This window comes from Fukomys damarensis, unplaced genomic scaffold (genome assembly GCF_012274545.1).
Source record: "Fukomys damarensis isolate Sample0158 unplaced genomic scaffold, DMR_v1.0_HiC HiC_scaffold_19, whole genome shotgun sequence".
Lineage (NCBI taxonomy): Eukaryota > Metazoa > Chordata > Mammalia > Rodentia > Bathyergidae > Fukomys > Fukomys damarensis.
Window position 1 is genome coordinate 62,242,357 of NW_022900931.1, and position 12,013 is coordinate 62,254,369.

The 12,013-nt window shown below is 52.7% G+C and overlaps 2 protein-coding genes across 2 annotated transcripts in view; one reads left to right on the top strand and one right to left on the bottom strand.

Annotated features, from left to right (window-relative positions):
- Ckm (creatine kinase, M-type) overlaps positions 1-2,171 on the bottom strand; it is a 10,830-nt gene extending 8,659 nt beyond the window's left edge. Inside the window, exon 1 of the mRNA XM_010614625.3 lies at positions 2,068-2,171. The gene's annotated coding sequence lies outside the window, so the exon portion shown is untranslated. The remainder of the gene's footprint in view (positions 1-2,067) is intronic.
- The window catches only part of Klc3 (kinesin light chain 3), a 30,850-nt gene that overhangs the window by 6,958 nt on the left and 11,879 nt on the right, over positions 1-12,013 (top strand). The gene's annotated exons all lie outside the window — the stretch shown is intronic.

Sequence of the window (12,013 nt, forward strand, 5' to 3'; positions counted from 1 at the left end):
CCTGGGTGGGAGGGGCGCGAGGTGGCTCAGGGCGGGCAGGAAATGGCGAGGTCTGGGGGCCCGGCGCCCGTGGCCCTTGGTGCGAAAAGGGTCTCCTATCTGAGCCCCGGTGTCTCACCAGGAAGCTGGGGACTCGGTTTCTCCAACGGGGTCGTGAGGGGGAAGGAGCCCTCGTGCCTGAGAAGTATTTGGACCTGGATTAAGAATGAGATTCGGGAGGCTGAGGCAGGAGGATTGCTGCGAGTTCGAGACCAGCCTGGGCTACATAGTAAGTTCCAGAGCAGTCTGAGCTACATTATGAGATTCGGCAGCTGTAACCCCAGCACTCTGGAGGCTGAGGCAGGAGGATCACAAGTACACACGCAGTCTGGGCTACAATAATGAGTTTAAAGCCAGCCTAGACCACAGAGTGAGACCCTGTCTCAAAAAAATAAAGCCAGACCAAAACAAAAAAGAGTGTAGGCTTTAGGATCTGACAGCCGGAGTTTTAATCCCAGCTGTATTCTAATAACTAGCTGTGTGGCCTTGAGCAAGTTGCCAAGTCTCTCTGTGCCGTGTGTGCATCTGTAAAATGGGGAGAGCTAGGATTGCACTGGTCTCCCGGGAGGGTTGAGAGGGTTGAATGAGTTGATGGAGGGGATAGAGGAGGAACCCACTCTCTGAATGTTCCAGCCAGGGACCTGCAGCTCTACTGTCTGCCAGCTCCGCAAGGAAAAAAAAAAAGCTCAAACGAGCAGGGTTCAAATCTCACCTATGCCATTTCCCTGCTGTGTGACACCGGGCGGGTCGCTGGGCTTCTCTGGGCCCTCTACTTGTTTCCTGTGAGCCTAGCCTTCCCGGTGAGGCTGTGGGAAGGACGCTCTGAGCTTGGGCTTGATGGGGGCTGAGAACCGGGCCTGGTACGAATCCAGCGCCCTCTGGTGGCTGCTCTTGTTGCCCTCATTATTTTTCTTTGTTCTTTTTGCGGTACTGGGCTTTGAACCCAGGGAGCCCTGAACTACACCTCAGCTCTTTCAATTTTTTTTTTTTTTCCTCTCTGTGAGACAGGGTCTAAGTTGCCAAGGCTGGGCTCCAGTTTGCAGTCTTCCTGCCTCAGTAGCTGAGATTACAGGTGTGTAATTACGAGGGATTAACACCTGGCTGTTGTTATTGCTTTTATTCGCTGGATCCAGAAGGAAGAAGGGACCTTCCCGCAGAAAGGGGGTGGACGGCCCTGCCCAGCTGGTGGGATTGTGGGAGGGAAATCGGGATCAGGGTGAGCTGAGGGAAGGGTGAGGGAGGGGTGGGAGGACAGGGACCTGCCCAGAGCTTCCCAGCTGGGTCCAGGCAGACTATTTTTAGAGCCTGGCGGACTCCTGCTGCCCTGCCCCCTGGCTGTGGCTGCCACCCCCTCTCCCAATCTGGGCTCAGCTTGCACCAAGTCAGCAAGGGGACAGGTGGGCCGGGGTGGCCAGGAGGACACACACCAGGGCCTTGGGGTTCAAGGACATCCCTGGGCTTCTGTCCGGGACCCCTTCCCTTCAGAGGGTGTCTCCACCCCGCCCTGCCAGGGACGCCCCACAGGAGGGCACTGAGGCTAAATGACCCCCAAAGAGACATAAGCAGAAATAACCCCAGAGCCACACACACGCCTCAGCTCCGACTCCCCAGCCCACACTGTAACTGAGTCTCACGGTCACACCCCAAAGCTCAGGGCACACGGAGCTGGAGGTGCTCAAATGAGAGAGTAGAAGTCCAGACACAAGGTCACAGGGACACAACAGAGATCCAGGGATCATAAACAAAGATCCCCCAAGAGCTGCAGCCCCCATCTCCACTGCCTGCAAAAGGTGACGTTTGCCGGCTGTCAAGACCCCTCTGTCTCCAGGACTGCCGCCCCGCCTCGTGCTGTAAAAATCTCGGTCACAGTGGGGCCAGGACAGCTTAGGGGTCAGAGCTCCCAGAGAGACGCCGTATGTGTGTGTGGGGGCGGGCAGCATGCAGGCCCTCCCAGGGCCACACCAGCCCCTGGCACCCATGGGGACCCCAGCCATGAACGCCACTGGACCCCCAGTCCCCAGGCAGTACCTGGCCGGGCTGTGCTGGAGGGGCTGTCTGTATCCTGGAGGTGACGCTGACCCGGGGGAAGGGCCTGCAGCCCAGTCTTATATTGGGGGGCCCTGGGCTGTGTCATTGACTGGGAGGGGCGGTCCCCGGGGAAGGGGCCCAGCGGGCAGCTGAACCTCATTGCCTGGGCACCGTGCCCACCCTGGACCCAGGCATGCCTCGCGCCCAGCCCCATGGCCTTGTATGGGCCGCCCCAGGGGCTGATCCCGCCACCAAGTGCTGAGTCGGACTGGCGGGAACAGCTGGCCCCCTGCCAGGAACACGGGACAGGGGCTGCAGATGTCCCAGGCACGTAGAAGCCACCGTCCTCTGTCCCCTGGGTCTGCTGCAGCCACGGCCTCTTCCTGGGCACCCTCTGTCAGCCTCAACAGAACTCGGCCCGGGGCCACCCCAGTGCTCCAGAAACCTAGCAGTGATGTCCGGGGAACTGGGGTGCGGGCACCAGGGCCCCTCGGGGCTGTGTGACTTTGTCATCGGCCACCTGGCCACAGGGAGGGCAGGGACTGAAGTTGATGTTGGAGCCCAGGGCAGCCGGGCCCAGCAGCCTGTGACCTGGGTGCCCCTTCCTTCGTGGGCAGTTGGGGGGAAACTGAGGCTGGGCCGAGATGGCCAGGTTCAGGCTCAGGGCTGCAGCTGGAGGTGGTGGTCACCTCCCCCTCTGCTCACGCTGGTGTTGCGGGGAGAGGGACAGGGAGGGCTCAGGCCAGCCGGGGAGGAGCTATTTTTAGAGCACGCTTTGCTGTCTCCTGACCCGGTGAGGGGTGGGGGGCGCGGGAGCAGGTGTCAGGGGGCGTCCGAGTTAATTATAACCGGGCAGCTCGGGCGTCCCAGGCCTTGGCTCCTTACAAGGGCAGCCTCTGGCCGGAGACCACGCCCAGCCCCGGGGATAGGTGGGCGGGCGTAAGGCGAGCCTTTGGTGCCCCAGCCGGACTGGACTCAGAGGCGGAGGGGAGGCGCTGCAGACCTGGAGGTGTCTCCTCGGTCCTCCCGCTCCCCTGCCAGGACACCGCCCTGGCTTCATTCACCCTGGCTTCCCCCAGGCAGGTGCAGAGCGGCATAGAGAGAGGGGATCCTTTTCTCCGCTCTCTCAGATCCCTGATCCGGGCTCAGCGGCCAGAAGGGCTGCTTTAAAAATGTCAGTGGGAGTCGGGCAATCATGCCTGTGATCACAGCACTCTGGGAGGCTGAGGCAGGAGGGCCACAAGTTCAAGCCCAGCCTGGGCAACTAGGTAAATTACTGAGACGCTGTCTCAAAATAAAAAATAAAAAGGTCTGGGGAGGTAGCTCAGTGCAAAGGTCCTGGGTTCAAACTCCAGTGCTGCAAAAAAAAAAAAAAATTAAGAATATTTATTTAGAGAGAGGGTGTCATGATATAGTTCCGGCTGACCTCCAATTCTTGGCGACCCTCCTGCCTTGTCCTCTCACATGCTGGGATTACAGGTGTGTGCCACCAAGCCCAGCATAAAAAAAATAATTAAAATTAACATTTAAACATTTATAAAAACCCTTTGGGACCCAGTTCCTGGTCTGCACCCAGCTGTCTCTTTCTGGCAAGGTCAGATTAACAAAGGCTTCCTCCATGGTTAGAGAAGCTGAGGCCCAGAGATTGAAGAGGACCTGGGCCAGAAGCATCTATTTATTGAGCACTTCCTGGGAACACCAGAGAACACAGCCGCTCCCCATGGTGGAGATGATGTTCCAATAAAGACTCCGAAGGAAAAGGAAGAAAGTAATAGAATGTGGTGGCACAGCTGGGGAGGTCAACACAGTCCTGTCAGGGCAGGTGACATCTGAGCAGAGACCTGCAGGAGAGTAGGGCGCCAGTCATTTGGGGACCAGGGGAACAGCAGGTACAAAGGCCCTGAGGTAGGAGCGGCTTGGCTCATCTTTCAGCCAGGCCAGAGGACAGGGTGGGGCAGATGTTGCCAGGGGGAGAGTGTGAGGAAGAAGGGGGGACTAGAGGGGGACAGGAAGAGACCTGCAGCCTTGGGAGCTGTGGAAGAAACTTTAGTTCACTCTGCTTTTTTTTTTTTTTGGTACCGGGGATCGAACTTGAGACCTTGCACTTGTGAGACAGGCGCCCAAACCACTGAGCTAAATCCCTGGCCCTAGTTCACTCTGCTTTGACAAGAGCTACCAAAGAGAATGAGCAAGGAAGAGCCATCCCTTGTGCTGGGAATTGAACCCAAGGCCCACACAAGCAAGGCAGTCCCCTCTACCACTGCACTACACCCCCGCCTTTTCATTGTTTTCTCTTGAGACAGAATCTCACTAAATTACCCTGGTTGATCTTGAACTTGTGACCTTCCCGCCTCAGCTAGCTGCAATCACAGGTTGGTGCACCTCGATGAGAAGACTTTCTGCAGATATTTAATTCCCCACCCCAACCCCAGTCCTTTGGAGACACCAGAAAGCCCAGAGACTCAGTTTACTAGAGGGCCTTGTAGCAGCAGTCCGGTCACATGATTTGTGAGAGCCAATCAAAGGCCAGGACCTGTGCTTTGCTGGACACCTGCACTACCTTAAGTGTCACAGGAGCAACAGGCTGTGGGGGGATGTATGACGCCCACATGCACCTTCATCTTATCTCCAGAGCGTGTGGGGGTCCCACAGTCTGTCCACCCTTAGACCCCTCTCTCCCGCCCTCCTGCTCAGACCCCCACTGTCCCTTTATTTATTCTTGCCTTTTTGAGACAGGGTCTCGCTGTGTAGTTCAGGCTGGCCTCGAACTCACAGCGACCCTCCTGCCTCAGCCTCCGGAGTGCTGAGATTACAGGTGGGAGACACCATTCCTGACTCTGCTGTCCCTTTTCACCTTTCCTTACTGTGCTGACCTCCCTTGCTCAGAACTTTCCATAGCTCCCCGGTGCCTTCATGATAAATGATAGTTTGTTGATTAAGCAGCAAATAGTAACCCTATCAGTCAATTACAGGAGACAGAAATCTCTGTACTTAGCTTGGGGCAAAAGAACTTGCCTGTGAGATATTTGGTGCTTACAGAATGCTTGGCAGGGCTGAAGGAACAACTCAGACACAGCGCTCTTCTCCATCTGGAAGAGCCGGTTCTCAGCTCTTCCAGCGCTCTCTCCTGACAGGAGGGTGCACTTCAGGACTCCAGCGTGGGTGTCACGGGTTCTCTGCATCCTCAGTTCCCTCATCCAGCCCTCCTGTATCAGTGCTGCGCTCAGAGAGGTTAAGCAACTTGCCCAAAGTCACACAGCCGGGAAGGAGCCGATGTGGGGATCAGATGGGCACACAGCTGCTGGGAGTGGCTTCGGGCTGTGGTGAAAATAACCGCCAGGGTCTCGGTAATGTCTGAGCGTGTAGTCAGCCCGGGGTCTGTTGCCGGGTCTTCAGACCTTGGCAGCTTGCACCTTCTGTCCCCTTCTGTCCTCATCCCCCAGCAGTCTTATTACCTGAATCAAAGGTCCAAGCTGTCCGCCGCGTGGAGGCCAAATCTGAGGAACTGAGAGAGGGTGGGTAATGGGGAGAGCACGAGGGCTCTGCCTCAGGGCTGTGCTCAGGGAGCTCCGGGTGCTTTTCTAGGGTGGACAGGAGCCAGGCTGGAAGGCCGCACGCTGCGCAGGGCCTGTCGGCCGGGCGTGGGTCTCCTTTCCTCCCGGCCCTGGCTGGAACATCGCGGTGAACCTTGAACTCCCGCGGCTAACCTTGTGTTTTCCTTAAAACAGATATCAGGTTCAGCTCGCAGCAGGGCGCACACTTGTTAGTACTGCGGAAGTCACCACTCGTTCTGAGCTCTGTGGATCCCAAGGAAGAGACTGGCAGCCGGGAGGGAGCTGAAAGGGTTCCGGAGGTGATCGTTTTCTAGTTCTCTCAGAATTCTGCCAGGGACAGTTCCCCCAAACAGCTGCCCAGTTACAATGCCCCCTCATCTGTGCTCACTCCCAGTCTTGTTCCGTGAGGCAGGGTCTTGCTCGGTAGTCCAGGCTGGCCTTGAACTCATGAAGACCCTCCTGCCTCAGCCTCACTGAGTGCTGGGATTGCAGGCGTGCGCCACCAAGCCCAGCTGTGGTTCTCTAAACAATGGCTGAAGCAGACGGGCACAGGAGCCGGATACTTAAGCCTAAAAGTAACACAAGGAACCAAAGTAGAGGGCATCCAACCATAAGTCATGGGAAGGTTACTGCCTCTGTCCAAATGGCTGCGTGGATGATGAGAGAGAAAAGAAAAAAAAAAATGTTTGGGATCAGTGAGAGTAGTCTTTTTCTTGTCTTTGCCTAAATTGAAGGCCCTTGTCAAAACTGAGGGCCACCTTCCTCTCAGAGGTACCTGGTGTAATGGCTTTTGCTCCCAGAGTCAGGGAATCCTGCAGAAAAGCCTTTGTTTCATGGCCCCCAGACTCCATTTTGGCAGCGCTGACACGGGTGACTCCATTTTGATTCGGGATCAAATAAATTTTCGCCACGCTGGAGCGACAAAGAGGTTTCGAAAGAGTGGTTTTTGGCTACACTGACCTGGAGGCCATTGTGAAGTTTTACCCTCTGTGCTCTGGAGGTGAGGTGATTATTTTGTTCAGAGTCGAACATCTGCTGATTTTTTTTTTTTCAGTCAGGCACGAAACTCAAGGCTTTTGCACTGAGCTACATTCCCGGCCCTTTTAAAAATTTTTCAATGAGACAGGCCAGGAATAAGTCACTAAGTTGTCCAGGGTGGGCTCAAGCTATCAATCCTCCTACCCCAGCCTCCTCGAATGCTGGAATTACAAGTGTGTGCCACCACACCTGGCTTGTAGCATGCAATAATTTAACCTTACAATTGTGCCTGGTAGCCAGGCATGGTGGCACACACCTATAATCCCAGTTCTGAGGGAGGCTGAGGCAGGAGGGTTGCATGTTCCTGTCCTGCCTGGGCAATTTAGCATGCGTGCCCTTGTCTCAAAAAACAGCCTAGGGATGCTAGTGCCCAATGGGACACAAGACTTGGATTCTCAGCCTTAAACCCATTTTTCCTTAGACGTCCTTCCTAACTGTACAGAGCAGGCCCTCCCTTTGCAGCCTCCTCCTGATCACAAGGACTAGATGCATTGTGACAGCAGGGGGCGCTGTGACGGCTCCCAGGAGTGCTGCCCACCGCTGAACCCTAGGACAAAATGCCGGGACAGAAAGAAGTCTCAAAGTGCGCGGTGCTCTTCAGGCGGGGAGCTAGCTGCAGCCTCCAGTCACCTCCACGGTGCCCCAGAAGCCGGATGTCTCTGTGAACGAGCCAAGCCGATTCTCTCCCTCAGAGCTGCACCCAAGGCAGTTTTTGTTCCCCTCAAGCTACATCAAGTTAGGGTTTTGCTACATCACTAAATTGCCCAGGGCCTTGAACTCGCCGTCATCCTGCCTCGGCCTCCTGAGCTCTTGAATAACAGACTGTTATCCACATGCTGTTATGTGTAGTCCAATTACCTGATCTTTGACAAACCAATTCCAGTTGTGAACATCTGTTATGCAGCCATCTTTTATCAAAATCTAACATATGCAAGGGTTGTGGAGTATCATGATAGAATGTCAGTTCTTTTTAAGTCCTAGGATTTTAGCTGAAAACTGTCAGCTACTGTGCAGCTCTGAGGATTTAGATGGGATTTCAACTGAGTCACTCATTGTAGAAATAAAAGTAGTTAGAAGAAGAGACACAGAGCTAGGCACGGTGGTGCACATCTATAATTCCAGCACTCGGGAGGCTGAGGCAGGAGGATCTCTTTGAGTTCAAGGCTAGCCTGAGCTACATCTCGAGTACACTGTCTCAAAAGAAAAAATGGCTAGGGGTGTAACTCAGTTCTCTTTGGCTCAGTCCCCAGTACTGGATAAAGAAGAAGAAGAAGGTGATTGTAGGGAGAGACCCAAGAAGAGGAGGAGGAGAGAGGAAGCCAAACCAAATGAGTACTCTCCAAACAAAAGAAATCTCTCCTTGAAGGACAGGCTGGGAAGATTTTTAACTCTCGAATCTTACTTCACACCAAGCACTACCAAACACGGACTGTGCACAGGGCCAGGGATTTAGCTCAGTGGTTCTGCTGCCTGCTTCACAGGCACAAGGACCTGAGTTTGATCCCTGGTACAAAAAAAGAAAAAAGAACGACTATTTGAAATGACTATTTGGGCCCCAAGTGGCAGAGACAGCAGATGCCCCATGTGACTTACTAAGGAACTAGTCCTGAAGAAGCAAAGGCTTTTCTTTCTTTCCACTAACAAACCATTTATAGGCAGCCGATGGCACACGGAGAGGAAAAGGACGCATCTCTGAGATGGACAAACTCTCAGCAGGTGCTGGGAAGTCCCAGAATTCCATCAGGGGCTCCGCTTACCACAAGCAGCCATCTTTTCCCAAACAGTCATTTCTTCTCCGTGTATAAACCGAGAGGGCTGCTCCAGCTGGTGGGACAGCCTCTGGCTGGCTCGCCAAATTTGTTGCGCAAACTGCAGATGAGGGCTGCCTGCCACTCAAAAGCCAATATTCCAGAGAAAAGTTGGTGAGAGGAGATCAGATTTGCTCAAGGACTGGCGATCTTGAGAAGACTGAGCAGCTTGTACTTCAAAGATCTGTCTTGGGGAACTGCGGGGCACACAGGGCTTTTGCAGGGCGGGGTGGTGCAGCAAGACACAGGGGAGGAAGGCTGTGCGCTGAGCTGGGTCTTCTGCGTCCGTGGTGGGAGCCCCCCCGCCATATATCAAAATTGATCTGACTTCCTGGAGTGCCTGTGGCTGTCTGTAGATAGAACTATTCATAGCACTAAAGACTAAGGAAGAGATTCACAAATGCCATCGTGTGTTCTGGTTCTATAAATTTAAAGAAAGATTTAGCGAACCAGTGTGGTGGCACACAGCTGTAATCATACTGCTAGGATGGCAAGAGGCTCATCCTAAATTCAAGGTCAGCCTGGGCTACATAGTAAAACCTTGCCTTAACAAAACAAGCAAAGAAACCAACCCAGAAAATATAAAGACAGATGTGGAGTTGGCTGGCAGCTGGCCAATCTCACCTGTGCAAGGCTAGAAGTTCTGCTCTGCAAGTACACATTGTCAGGGGAAGGGGAAGGGGCAGAGCCCTGGGGAAGTCCTTTACTTGGTGACCCTGAGATGCAAAGGAAAGTGTCCAGAAGCCGAGCGAGGTAGCATAACCTGTAATCCCAGCACTCGGGAGGCTGAGGCAGGAGGATCACTGTGAGTTCGAGACCAGCCTGGGCATGTAAGTGAGTTCCAGGTCAGTCTCACTACATAGTGAGACACTGTCTCAAAAAAAAAAGAAAAGGGAAGTGTCCAGGTTTTGTAAGGTACTTAAGAGGTATGTAGGGTGTGGCGGTGTGCTCCTGTAATCAAGCTGGCCTTCAACTTATGGCAATCCCCTTGCCTCATCCTCCCGAGTGCAGGATTACAGACCTGCCCCACCACATCCAGTTCGGTTGTTTGTTTTTCTAAAGTGGGCACACATTCTATGTTACACCCAATCCAGATTCATGGATTGCCTTTTCTGGAAGGAGGTTGGACACTGGCATTGTATTTGTTTCGGGGAGGGGCATCTGAGCATCAAGGAGAGACAAGACCTACTTCTTGCACTATGAAGTCTTTTATTCTATGTCAACATATTTTGTAATGGTGTATTACTTATTTAAAAAAAAAACTGTGGGACTGGGGATTTACCTCAGTGGTGCCACTGCCTGCCTCAAAAGTGCAAGGTCTTAGTTTAATCCCCAGTACCAAAAAACAAAAACAAAACAAGCTTAGTGATGCATGTCTGTAATCCCAGAACTCAGGAGGCTGAAACAGGAGGACCACAATACTGCCTGATGAAGATCCTGACTCAAAATAAAAAAATTAAAAGGCCTGTTGATATAGCTCAGTGCAAAGGCCCTGTGTTCAATCCCCAGCACCACAAAAACAAACAAACAAAAGCCCCAAAACAAAACCTATGCCCAGAAGGTGAAAATAGAAAAACCCCAACCTCTCCACACATTTTCCTAATATGCCAAACTCGGACATTAAGGGACAGGACGGGGCGAACAATTTCTCTTTTCTTTGTCTTGGTTTCCTCTTCTTTAGATGGGGTGGTAAGAGTGCCTACCTCAGGGGAAGGCTGTATGATTCAGAGGTTCTGCTGCTCTTTGGCTGAGAGGCCTTGCACTAGTGACTTGTATGAGGTGTTTTCCCATCTGACACCTGAAACTTAAAAGAGGAGAGGTTTATTTATTGTGGGTCAAAGCAGGTTCTGAGGTAGAAACAGCAGGGTGAAAGGGCACAGTGGAAGAATGGAGGAAGAGAGGGATGGAAAAGTACTGGTCCAAAGCGAGACCCAGACCCAGCAAGGCAAACAGCAGATCCCATAGCTGCAGTGCCCAGGGCAGGTTGTGATGAGATTCGAATACCAAAGGGTTTAGGCAGCCCTGCTCCTGCAGCACTGATAGTTGTAGAACTCATGACCTCTCTCTTGGGTTGGTTTTACTCACTGCCTGCAGCCATCCTAAGCAGACATTCCATGCTGTTTTGTTTTGTTTTTGAGACAGGGTCTGGCTTTGTCATTCAGGCAGGCCTTAACTCACTGTGTAGCCCAGACTGGCCTTGAACTCACAGTGATCCTCCTGCTTCAGCCTCCCGAGCAGTGGGCTTACAGGTGTGCAACATCACATCCAGCAACATCCCGCATTCTTAGCATCTCCACTGCATCTTTGGTTTTACTCCCACAGCTTCACACACTGCCCTCTCACAGACTCCTGGGGTCACACATTTTTGCCTGGCCTCCCAGTCTGGGCGAAAACCTCTGTGACCCCATAACTCTTGCATTTTGCATGCCCGAAAAAACAGTACTACATAGATTGAGCAGTAACTGGGCCCCCTTGGACCATGGCTATAGTGGCCTTTCAGGGCCTGGATGGACTTAGGGGTGACTTACCAAGGCAGTCATCCCAAGGACTTTCTTTTCTCTTCTCCCTCCGCCCTGCTTTGGTACCAGGGATTGAACTCAGGGCCTTGTGCTTGTGAGGCACGTGGTGGAACAACTGAGCTAAATCCCCAGCCCAAGGACTTTCTTTTCAAGTGAAAGATTTACAGCTTTGCATCCTTGAGCCTGAAATTGGTGGGGTCTCACTGATTTCTGAGATTCCCTCCAGGCATTTTTCTTTTTGTCTCAGTGCTAAGTGTTTGGTACTTTGTTTGGTTTGGTTTACTTTGGTTGGGTCTCACTGTAAGATTTGGCTTGGGTCTCACTGTAAGATTTGGTTTGGTTTGGGTCTCACTATAAGATTCAGGCTGGCCTTGAACTCACTATGTACTCCATGCTGGCATCATGGTGAGCCTCCTGCCTCAGCCTCCCAAGTGCCAGGATTACAAGCAAGTGACACCATACCCAATCAGGCTTCTTTTTAATACTAATTATTGTTCAGTAACCATGCTGTTCATGGCCCCAACATCACAGGCATTGCCTTTATGACAAAACTGCAGACTGTCAAGTCATTCTGCTCTGCCATTTGCTCCTGATTCTCACTCTAGATTGAGCTGAAAGCAGCCAGCAGTACTCATGATACAGCCTGAGCATTAGAATGTCTTGAAATTTCTTCCACCAGATTCATTAGCCTGCCACCCTTACTCCCAGTCTCTTACAAATTCTCAGAACATGGGCAAAATGTGGACGGGAGTGTAACACATGTGACCTCTAGTCCAAGTGCCAGTGGAGTTGCATTCCCAGCTGAAACCTCCTGAGCCTGGCCTTTCCTACCCACCTTTCTATCAGCGTTCTGGTCTTCTGATTTCTGACCAGAATCTCCCGTCAAGCTCAGTTTACAGTATTTTAAGGCTTCTCTACTGATATCTTCAGAGTTCTCCAAACTTCTCCCATGAACCAGTTCCAAAGGCTTCTTAATGATACAGTCAGGGAAGGGCAGGGGATTTAGCCCAGCGGTTCGGTGGCCTGG